The sequence below is a fragment of the Glycine soja genome, chromosome 10 (genome assembly GCF_004193775.1).
Source record: "Glycine soja cultivar W05 chromosome 10, ASM419377v2, whole genome shotgun sequence".
NCBI lineage: Eukaryota > Viridiplantae > Streptophyta > Magnoliopsida > Fabales > Fabaceae > Glycine > Glycine soja.
In genome coordinates, this window is record NC_041011.1 from 9,553,288 (window position 1) to 9,566,121 (window position 12,834).

A 12,834-nucleotide genomic window follows, 5' to 3' on the forward strand; every position below is an offset into this window, starting at 1 on the left:
ATAACAGATAAATAATATATAAACACATTTTTTGTTCAAAAACTCGGCAATTAAAAAGGAATAGAGATAATAGTTTTTTAAATAACTTATTAAATGCATAATAAACATTCTAAAAAAATATTCAATGAATAATTAATATAGTAAAAAACTATTCAATGCATAATGAATATAGTCAAATATCCTATTCAATGCATAATGAATAGAGTAATATTTAATTAAATATTGTGTAAAAAAATTGTTTAATGAAATAATTTATTTAATGTTTTATTCGAGCATAGTGAATATAGTAAAATAAATTATTCAAATATTAAAAAATTATTTAATGGTTAATAAAATAATCATATTTAATTGACTACCTTTTCCTACTCTATATATTTACCACTTGCAAACTCTCTCGCTCACTTCTTGTCGTCTTCATCGATGCCCCCACCATTTCTCATCTTTTCCCTACCTAAGAAACATCACCATTTCACTTTTTAAAAAAATTAACTAAAGCTTTTATCTTCAACCTCCATCACCCACCACTCAAAACAACCATTATTGGCCACCAAAGGAAACTTTGGAGCAAACAAGCTCTCCCTATCCTCTTCCTCTCTTCCCACTGGTTATGTAGGTAGCGAGGAGAGTGGGCTTTTGATTTCTACTTGATTTTTTCCTATTGACGGTGGATTATTATGTTATTGATTTACTTGTGTAAATTCTCATTTTATGTTCTCTTTTTTTGTACAAATTCTCATTTCATGCTTGAATCTTAATTCCTTGATGATTGTTATTTGGGCTAAAAATTCGTTGATAAAAACGGGTTGTTGTCTTCTTGATAAGGTCGGAAGTCTCTAAATTATGGAGAAATTTTGCCCTTGTTTTTATATATATGCTAAAAAAAATCATTTTTCCTCGACCATACAAACAGGCTTCCCTTTCAATCCCATACAAAAGTGTTTCCTAGTGGTACGGGCGACGGTGCAAGCAATGGTACCGGCAGCAGTTTCACCATATTTTTTATCCTTTTATTCCCCCTCTATTTCTTCTCTCTCAGTGTACGTCATGTCTTTTATTGTTGGAGTTGGAGACTTAGTGGCGCTGAAAAACTACAAAAAGAGAAGGAATAGTGGTGGTGTCAATCGTTTGCTCTGTATCGCTTTCTTTTTTTTCCTCAATTTTTGTTTCTTTAAAAACTAAAATTGTTAATATTTGATTTTGAATAAATATTGAAACTCTGTACAAATTTGAATGGTGTTCTTTAACTGGGTAATTCATGTCAAATGATATGCATCGTTGTTATGTTAATTTTACTCTCAGCAGTGGTTGATGTATTAATTGTAGGAACATATATACCCATTGGAATGCACCGTAAAAAACCCCATCTTAGAACACTTGTATGAAAATCTCATCACATGTTAAACACCATTTAAGAGAAGAGCTTTGATTTGAAGGTAAGTGCGAGAGAAAGTGCTAAACTTTTTTAATTTTTCTAGGCTTTCTGTTGCTTTTGTCTAATTATGGATTAGCTTTTGATTTTAACGAAGCAAGAGGTACAAAGAGGTGGCGGTGATAGCCTGGTAGACGAGTTGATAAAATAAATAAAAATTGAAAAGTTTTATAAAAAAATTCAAGTGTTAAAACCAGTTTTTTAGTACATTTAAAAAAAAAAACTCTTTTATTTCATTTTATCAACTCTACCAGGCTTCTATCACCATCTCTGTACAACTTGCTTCTAATAGGTGTTGAATTCCAAGAGCTTTAAAAGTTCATCTTTGTTAAAGTCAAAAACTAAACCATAATCAGATAATAGCAATAGAAAGTCTAGAAACATTCAAAAAGTTTAGCACTCTTCTCTCACATTTGCTATCAAATCAAGTGCCTAGCTTCAATGCCTCTTCTCTTACATAGGGTTTAACTTGTGAGATTTTCATGAGTGTTCTAACATGGGTTTTTCTATAAAATCCATTTTAGTTTCCAATGGGTATGTTCCTCCAATTACGTCAACCACTATAGAGAGTAACAATAACATAACAAACGATGCAGAACATTTGAGATGAATTTCCTAATTTAAAGAGCACCATTCAAATTGGCACAAAGTTTCAATCTTAATAAAAAAATCAAATTTGTACAATTTCAGTTTAAGCACTGAAAATGGAAGAATAAAAAATGAGAGAATCTAAGATCTGAAAAAAAAAATGGAAAGGGACAAGTAATGAAGCAAACGACACCACTATTCTCTCTTTTTTTCCAGTTTTCCAGCACCATCAAGTCTCCAACTCCAACAAAAATAAAAGGCTTAGCGTACACCAAGAGAGAAGAAATAGAGTGGGGAAAGAACAAAAAAAGAAAAAAAAAAAAAAACATGACGGTTGCGTCGCCGCCCATACCACTCTCTGAGTTTAGGTGTAGACAAGTCAAATCTAACTGCTCATTCTCTAGCTCGAGCATCTAAATCTTGCTAGTCCACATATCTTTAATAGCATTCCTTGTTGAATTCTAGCTATTATTATTAATGAAAAGATAAGTACCTTGCAGTGAGAAAAAAAAAGAGTGTTAATTATTTAAGGATTGTGTGATCAAATTATGGATTTTGTCCGACTATAAAAATCAAAAGCAAATCAGCAAGATTGAGATGCTTATTCTAGATAAAAAGTTAAATAAGAACTATTTTAATTTAAGTCCATAGAGTTTAATTTCATGCCAGAATTGATATTCTCTTTTTCTTATTCTCTATATAGATTGGAAAAATTCATGTATGTGTGAAAAAAATATCTGGATAATTTTCAAGAAGTATTTATAGAAATTATTTCCTTAAAAATCTTTTGGTTGCCCAAAACGATCCAAATTAACTTCAAAGCTACACGCCATAAATTCAAGTTTGTCTTCTTTCAACAACTATTTGTTCCTCGACAAAGGCTGATGAAATTGACTTTTATCATTTCGATTTCATGTCTTTCAAAGACATTTTGGCTTCATTGAAGGAAGACTTATTGTTAGGTTGGCTTTTTGGAATCTCTTATTTGATTTCGAAGTTTTTTTATGGCTTACTTTTTAAACATTTTACTGGGCATGTTGCGACTGTTTATTGTAGATGTGATTGGCCACGTATTTGAGAAGGACAACATTAAAGAAATTGAGAAACAAGGAAAAAAAGTCTAAATTGGTTTATATATATAGTCCTTCAAGATCTGGAGTAATATTTATTATTGTATGGTTGAATTTTTGTATCTGTAACTTAATTTGATTGAAGTTTAATTCTCCGTGCACCTTATATACATCAAAGGTATGATTCAGTCCATTATACATTCATCTGCCTTATCTTAATTTTCTTAAGTTAAACCTGAACTTATATTGTTTTGCTTAAATGCCTTTTCCGGTTTTGATATTTTATTTTTATTTTCAAAATCTTCAGAAGTGTTTTGTTACGGTTCTTGTCAAAGTTATTGAAGTTGAGAGTGAAAACGGTTGGTGTTACAAATCATGTTTAAAATGTATACAAAAAGTATTTCCAAATTGGAACCAAGTTTTTTTGTGAGAATTGTAAGAGGATGGTGATTGTTAATTGTACCTAGGTTTGTAATTTATTTTAATTATTTATTTTAACAATAGATTTATTGGTTGATTGCATTATGGTTTTTCTAAAATAATTGGTGAATTTTGTAGGCTCAAGTTGCATATATAATGTAACAGATAACACCTGTTTTGCAATATTTATATTGTTTGATCATTTTGTTTAATATTTCATTGGAAAATCAACAAAAGATTTGTTTGAAAAATATATTTATAATTTATTGTTGGTTTAATTACTTATTTGGTTCCTACTTTGTACCGTCTTTATAATTTTAAAGTGGTTTTTTAGCTTCTATAATTTACATTTTAATTCTCTTTTAAGTTGAAAGTGATTTTTGTAGTCTTTATAATTTGTATTTTAATTTCCTTTTAATTTATATAGTTTGAAAGTAATATTTTTAGTCTATATACTTTATATTTTAATTCCCTCCTAGTCTTTCCTATATATCAAAATATGAATAATATTATCAATTACAATTAATTATAAAAATATTAGCAAATAATTCGTAACTAATTTATCACAAGATAATTTATAATAAAAATAGTTAATAATTTATAACTAATTTGTAGCTAATTATATATATATAAGGACTAAAAGGTAATTAAAATATAAATTATAGGGACTAAAAATATCATTTTCAAATTGTAGGAACTAAAAGAGAATTAAAATGTAAATAATATGAATTAAAAAAATCACTTTCAAACTATAACAACTAAAAGATACGAATTGTGAAACTATAAAAACTAAATAAGTAATTTAACCTGTATTCATTCTGTTTGGTCGTAATTTTTGCAGCATCATTGGTTAATATTTTATTAGAAAATCAACAAAAGATTTGCTTGACAAATATATTCATTTATGTTTCATCATGTTGTTCGTAATTTTTTCAGCATCATTGATTACGTTTTAAAGTTTTTCTTCAACGTATTAATTAGAAATCTAAAAAGAAAATTTTCCTACATTGTTGAACTCATTTTTAGATCAAGAATTTATGTTCAAGATTGAGGTCAACAAACGTAATATTCACCAAAAGTGGCAAAGCCTTATTGACAAAAGCCTATCAAATAATAACCAAACCGACCAACAGTTTAAAAGTAAGAATCAGATAACGGTACTTAGTGTTTTGCATATAATTAGATTGATTTTATATTTTCAATAATTTGTTGTTGTTATTATTATTATTGAGATAATTAAACTTTACAAGTGTAGGTTGTCAACCTTGAAGATGAGGCAAACTTGATGGACACTCTTAATCAAATAGCTGAAAAATCATTGGTAATTTGATTAGTTTGATGTAGACTGGGATTGAAGATGGAGATTCAGTAATGAACCTTACCACGTAATGGAAGGGCTGAGTCAACAAAAGAGAGAGAAAATGAGAAGTTAGTTACAAATGGTCCAAGAAATGTGTGTGTGAGGAAAGGCAGCAGAGTGTGCTTGGCCAATAGCAGGCTAAGGGGATTTTGTGTGAAAAGTTGGTTATTAAAGGGAAGGGAAGGGTAATTATTGTGAGGGGTGATGGGTAAACTATGATTTTCTCTCTTTTCCTCTAAATATTTTCTCTCTTTCACCCCTATTTGTCTTTTGCTATTGTACTAGTCCTCTCTCCTACACGGTTGAGAGTGGAATTTGCATTGTCCACAACAATAACACAATACAATTTTAATTCCTTTTTTCCTTTGGTGCATTACAAACCTTACATTTGGTGTTTTTATCATCTTCATGGCAGAGAATACACACCTGAAAGAAAAATTCCAACATTATTGAAAAAAATATGTCGATCTCCAAGAAAAGATGGACCATATGCAACTGGCGAATGAGTCCAAGTTCAATCACATCACGGAAGCATTGATAACTCTATTGCAGTGCCAAACGCCCCCTCCAGGTTATCCCCATGTTGATTCAAACTAACTGAAAGCACCATTCAAGGTGTGCTCCGTTAAGCTGGATTTCCCACGTTTTGGTGGAAAAAATTTACGAGATTGGATTTTTCGAGTAGAACAATTATTTGATTATTATGGAATGTCTGATTATGATCGTTTAACCATTGCTTCGGTTCATCTTGACCAAGATGTGATTCCCTGGTTCCAAATGATGCAAAGGGCTAATCCTTTTTCCTCTTGGCATGTTTTTACAAGAGCCCTCAAGTTGGATTTTAGTCCTTCTGTTTATGAGTGTCCAAGATCCACTTTGTTTAAATTGATGCAAATTGGTACTGTAGGTGAATACTATATGGATTTTACATCCCTTGCTAACATAGTTGACGGTTTGAGCAGTGAAGCTTTGATGGATTGCTTTCTTAGTGGTTTAAAAGCGAACAAATGTAGGGATGTCCGAGCCATGTCCCCTAGTACCCTGGCCAAAGCAGTAGCACTAGCCAAACTGTTTGAGGAAAGGTATGAACCAAGTTCTAAACCCAAATTCTCTAATAGCCAAGCCAAAACCTCAACTACCAACCAACCTTACCAGAAATACACTTACAACCCCGTCAAGACTGATGTTCCAAACCCCAACCCCAAAAACAACCAGCCACCCTTACTACCTTTTGATAGGCTTTTGGCAAAGCCTTATTGCCAAAATCCTATCAAATGATAATCAAACCCAAATTCACCCAAATGATAATCAAACCCAAATCCACCCTTACTACCTTTTGATAGGCTTTTGGCAAAGCCTTATTGCCACAACCCCTGAAATTTGCCATAAAATCATATCAGAAAGGTTTGAAAAGTCTCTTGGATCAATCACTACAAACTCCTAAACAGCAAGCATGGTTGCATAAATCCATTGGTAATGATTTTCGAATTGAATACAAGCCAGGGAAGGATAATGTCACGACTGATGCTCTTTCCCGAGTGTTCTTTATGGCTTGGTCAGAACCACAATTTCAATTGATTGATATATTGAAGAGAGAAATGCTTCATGATGAACAGACACAAGTCATCATGAACGATTGCCAAAATGCTCAGCTACCGGATTATCCATAAAGGTCAAAGATGGGTTATTATTTTGGAAGGGGGGTCATGTTGTAATTGGTAGAACAGTGGCTAGAATTTCGGCCCAATTTTATTGGCCTAAACTCAGACAAGATGTGAAGGAGTTTGTACGAACTTGCACCATTTGTCAGCAAGCCAAGTCGGAGCATGTCGTACTGCTGGTTTATTGCAACCATTACCTATTCCTAACCAGGTATGGGAGGATATCGCTATTGATTTTATCATTGGATTGCCTAACTCTAGTGGATTTACTGTTATTATGGTTGTGATTGATAGATTGACAAAGTATAGTCATTTTGTATCAATGAAGTCTAATTGCACCAGTAAGACTCTCGCTGAAGCTTTTATGTGCCATATAATTAAGTTACATGGTGTTCCCAAGTCCATCGTCTCGGATAGAGATAAAGTGTTTACCAGTAATTTTTGGCAACACCTATTCAAAATACAAGGGACTACCTTAGCTATGAGTTCCGCTTACCACCCTCAAACGGATGGACAATCGGAAGCTCTTAATAAGTGCTTGGAAATGTATTTGCGGTGTTTTACTTTTGATAATCCAAAGGCCTGGGCTAAGTTGTTGGTGTAGGCAGAATTCTGGTACAATACCTCTTTCCACAGTAGTTTAGGAATGACACCTTTTCAGTCCTTGTATGGAAGGGAACCTCCAGCTTTACTTAGATACAATGGTAGCTCTCAAGATCCGCCAGTAGTGCGGGAAGTTTTACATAACATACAAATGCTATTGGACAGGTTGAAAGGGAATTTGATCAAGGCACAAACAGCTATGAAAATTCAGGCGGATAAGAAAAGGCTTGATAGAAAGTTCCAAGTGGAAGATGAAGTGCTAGTAAAACTCCAACCATATAGACAACATTCTCCAGCCCTATGAAGAATCAGAAATTGTCCATGCGTTATTTTAGTCCATTCACGGTGCTTGCATTGAGAAAATTGGCAAAGTGACTTATAAATTGTAGTTTCCTAACACCGCAAAGATTCACCCTGTTTTCCATGTTTCTCAACTCAAACAATTCCAAGGAGCTGCCATAGAGCCTTATGTGCCACTACCACTTACCACATCTAAATTGGGACCCTTATTGGGCCCTACAACAATGCTTGAAACTCGGACCATTGTTAAAGGATCCACTCTAATTCCTCGAGTACTCATTCAATGGAAAGGTTGTAGTACGACAGAGACAACTTGGGAGGATGTTGCAGAAATTCAAGCCAGTTATCCACAATTCAACCTTGAGGACAAGGTTCCTTTTAAAGGGGAAGGCAATGTAATGAACTTGCCAGGTAATGGAAGGGCTGAGTCAACAAAAGAGAGAGAAAATGAGAAATTAGTTACAAATGGTCCAAGAAATGTGTGTGTGAGGGAAGGCAGCAGACTGCACTTGGCCAATAGCAAGCTAAGGGATTTTGTGTGAAAAGTTGGTTATCAAAAGGGAAGGATAATCATTGCGAGGGGGATGATGGGTAAACTATGATTTTCTCTCTCTTCATCTAAATATTTCCTCTGTTTCACCCGTATTTGTCTTTTATTATTGTACTAGTCCTCTCAACTACACTGGTTGAGAGTGGAATTTGCATTGGCCACAGCAATAACACAGTACAATTTTAATTCTTTTTTTCCTTTGCCGCATTACAAATCTTACAGATTCAAATACCAAAGCATTGTTGGCTACTACTGATGTTGAAGAGACTCCAACCAGTAGAATGTGGCAAAATATCATGTGTAGAATTGGAAGACAAATACTATTGTCTACGACTTGGGGAAACTCAAGCCTCTACCACTAAAGATTCAAAGAAGCTTTCAGTTAAGATGGAACCTATAGAATGACTTGTCAAGAGAGTTTTCTTCAAATGACATGTTGAGCAAATTAAATGTCCCTGTAGTAGATGATCTGTCTGTTTTTCGTCTTTTTGGAAGTGTAATTGTGCTTCCAAAATTTTGGCTTTTTCATGGAGACTTATGCATGGGCGAATTCCAACTCGTGATGCATTGGCACAGAGGGCTGTTCAGATTGCTTCAGCCTCATACGTTTTAAGTCTTTTTAAGTAAAAAGTTGACCACACATTATGTATTCTTGACAATTAATGTTTCCTAGCAAGAATGGTTATAAGTAGTTTAGATATAATTATTATTTATTTTTATATAAATTATTATTAGTGTTTCAAAATTCAAATGATTACTATCTAATTTTATTTTTTAAGGGTTTAGATATATTCTCTCCCGTATCAAATATAAGTCAAAAAAAATATAATATATATTAATTAAGAAAATTAGTTAACATATCTAATTTGTACTAATTTTATTTAGAAATTATTTTTTTTAAACTACTCTTCATTAAAATTTGATATAAAAAATAAAATAAGGTCATTAAAAACAATCAATTAAATAAAGAGTATTTTAGAGATATATCATATCATTAAATATGGTGAAATTAGTTGAAATTTATTTATATTTGAGATAATATATATGGATTTTTATTTTATATTTTTGCTTACATCTGAGAAGAGAGAAAAAAATATAAATTTTTCATCTGCTTATAGTAGATTTCATTATCAAAATAGTTACTAATGGATTTTCATTTTCTAACAAGGGATTTCATTGTTTATGACAATAAATATGATTATTTTGTCCATATAAGCTTTTGTATAGTTTAACATTACAATTGTTACATTTGCAATAATAGTCATAAATTTTATGAATAAAATTGATATATGTCAACTTATTACTATAGTTACAAATTGTTTTAGTACGTAGCAAGATAAAGACCAACCTGACTCGTGCGAATGCATATGGGTCAACATCGTGGCTAATTTTTAATTATATTTGGAGTTTTATTGTATAATTCCTCTATCTCTCAAATTAACCTGTAATAAAAAGTGACACATGATACTAAATTTGGGTGTTCAATTTTTTTAATATTTTTAAATTTAAAAATACCATTTTTTTCTCGAATTGATTGTAATTGTACTTGATTTAAATATAATAAAAAAATAATTTCTCAAAATTTAAACATATCCAAATTTAACTTCTCAAAATAAAGTCTAAGCCATACATTTTCCCAAGTGGGTGCAGGTCAAGTCATTCATGACTTTGATGTAGGTCGAAGCAAAAAGTATCCATTCAATTTAAACTTCTAAAATAAGGTCATGCCTTAATCCTAGTGAAGTTTTGGTTTATATGGATTATTTTAGGATTACACCTATCTGGGGCCATGATTGAATTGGGCTAAAAAAGTTCATGTTTTATCTGTACTTAAAATATAGGGTCTAGCTTACATTTCATTTAACTAATTTGGATTAGGTTAGTTCAATCATTGACTCGATGTGGGTCATGAATTATAGTAAGTTGAGTCATAAATTCTAGATTAAATTTGGTTTCTATGAGAATTTTGTGGGCTAAGCCCCAATTGGAGTAAAATAGCTCATATATTAATACATGCTCAAAATTTAAAACTCCAACCCAATATTTTACTAAGCGAGTTTGGATCGCAAGCTCGATGCTGGATTGCAAGTTAAAGGATATAGCAGGTTAGGATATAAAGCCATATTCAATTTGGGCTTCTAAAATGAAGCTTGTGGGGTGAGTGAAAGTCCAATGTGTAAATACTTTTGTAGGCTAAATTTAGATAAGTATGATTGGACCAGGCTATTAAAATTTATTTTGTGCTCAATATTCAAAGCCATTAGCCTACATTTCGTAGAACAAATTTAGGTAGGTCCAGTTGTGGGCTCAATGCATGTTGCAAGTTTTAGTTGCTAAAAAAACTCATATTCAACATGGCTTCTAAAATGAGGCTCGCACTCAATTTGCATATTTTTTTTGTGGGATAAGCCCATATACGACTGAAAGGCCTAAATTTAATTCATACTCAAAATTTAAAGCCAAAACATAACATTTCATCGAGTAGGCTTAGGTCGAGAAAATGTGAGCTTGATTCAAGTAACAAATTATAGTAAGTAGAGTTAAAATTTTCAAATTCAATATGACCTTCTAAAACAAGGTCAAAGCCTAGTGAAAGCTGGATTTGTACAAGCTTTTGAATGTAAAGTTCATATTAGTTCATGATCAAATAAGTTAAAAAGGAACAAATAAGCTATCAGTTCATCGAACGAATTATAGTCAAGCTAAACGAGAACTTGGTGAGTTGCATGCAAAAGTGGGTCAGGAAAAAAAAAGTTGATCAAATTCAATTTATTCATCTAAAATGAGTTTGAACCCTACTGAAAGCTTGGTTTTGTATTTCCTTTTATGGGACAAGTCCAAATTAGATCATGATTAGATTGAGACAAAAAAAAGTATTTAATTGATTCATGCCCACCATTTCCTTTGGTGGATTTGGGTTAATTAGGTTAGTCACTTACTCAATACAGGTTAGGCATCTGCTTGGGGCACCCAATGTTTTTGCTGGGACACCCAACAGATTTTCAAAATGCCAAAAATACCCTTATAAATAGCATGTTTCGTTTTTCATTTCTACAATGCCTTTTTTTTTGTAAAATCTCACTCCCTTGTGTAATTTGCTTCTGTTAGCCTCCTATTTGGAGCATTTGTTGTCTCTGGCGGTGTACGTGTGTTATTTATAAATATACGGTGAAGTTGGATGATTTTTCGTCGTCAGAGAAAAAGACGTGCATAATTTTTTTAAAAAAAACATGTAGATTGCTTATCCGTATGGCCTTACGGATTGTTAATTTGTTTGTCTCATACGAATTGCTGATCCGTAGGGCTTTTTAAAAAAAATAAAATTGTGAATATATTTTTTTTAATTTTTTTTGTAGTGTAATTTTTTTTGTAATAGTTTTAGCAATTTTATAAATATGAATTTTAAATTTTAATTTTTGATAAAAAAATTAAAAAGAAACTCATACGGATTGATGATCGTATGAGTCATACAAATTGTCAATCCATATGAGTTTTTTTTTAAAAAAAAAAATATTATTTTTTAGAAAAAATTAAATAAAAAAAACCTCATACGGATTGATGATCTGTATGAGTCATATGGATTCCATATGACTCATATGGATCATCAATCAGTATGAGATTTTTTTTTTAATTTTTTTATAAATATGGATTTTAAATTTTATTTTTAAAAAATTAAAATTAAAAAAATCATACAGATTGTTGATCCGTATGAAATTCATATGACTCATACAGATCATCAATCTGTACCAATTGTTTTTTTTAAAAAAAAAACTCATACGGATCACCAATCTGTATGAGTCATATGAAACGTCAATCCATATGTGTTATACAGATCATCGATCTGCATTTAAAAAAAAAGGTGAAGGATATTTTAACCCTTCCACCTGTATTACGGGGTGTCCAAAGCAACTGCCTACCGGTTGTGGGATATAATGGGTCAGGGGAAAAAATCCAAATTCAATTAAGCCATTTTAAATTACAGGATTTTTTTGGTTGAACTTAGATCGGACTATGATAGAATTGGGTTAAAAAAAAAGGCTCATTTTGGTTCATGATCCAAAATTAAAAACCCAACTGCTATATTTCACCAAGCAGGTTTGAGAGAGACTTTACCTGTTTTACCACCTCTTGCAAAGTGTGAACGGGAAGCAAAGAAGATTAGGTGTGCGAGGTGGAGTAGAGTGAAGGAAAATTTCAAAAGGAACAAAACAGCCTCTAAAAACTTAAAATTACCAAAAAGCATTTGTTTTATTTATTTCCAAAAGAGATTAAATGGTTTTAAAAAATCATTTAAAAAACATTCGAACCCCATTTATCAAAACAAGGTATATTTTCAAATTTAAGTTCGAAAACAAAAAAAAATAAAATGAAAACTTACGACCACCCCCAAATGGAGCTCCAACTTTCTATTTGTTGATTACATTATGAGTTTTTGTTATTGATTCCTGAATCATTGCTCATATTTGTGTTTTATTCTTGGTTAAGCTTTCTTCATTTTGGGTTTATTCTCCTATACATTGAATTATATTCTAATATTTTTTTTTCTAAAGATTCAAACTTTAAATCATATTGTATTATCTCTTAATTGCATTTTTTTCTAAGATCATATTTTCTTTTTCAAATTTATGAAAATTACTTTGGCAGTAATTTTGCATAACAAAACTAGTCTAATGAACTCTTTTTTTTCCCGTATTTTACTATACTTAATTTCCAAAGTAAATGCCAAAGATCTTTCACGTAGAAAGCTCAACTAGTCTTACTACTATTTTTTTGGTTTAATTATGTTTTTAATTCTTAAAATTTGGAGTGAATCCGGTTTGGTCTCCAATTGTTTTTTTAAATAGTCCATCAAA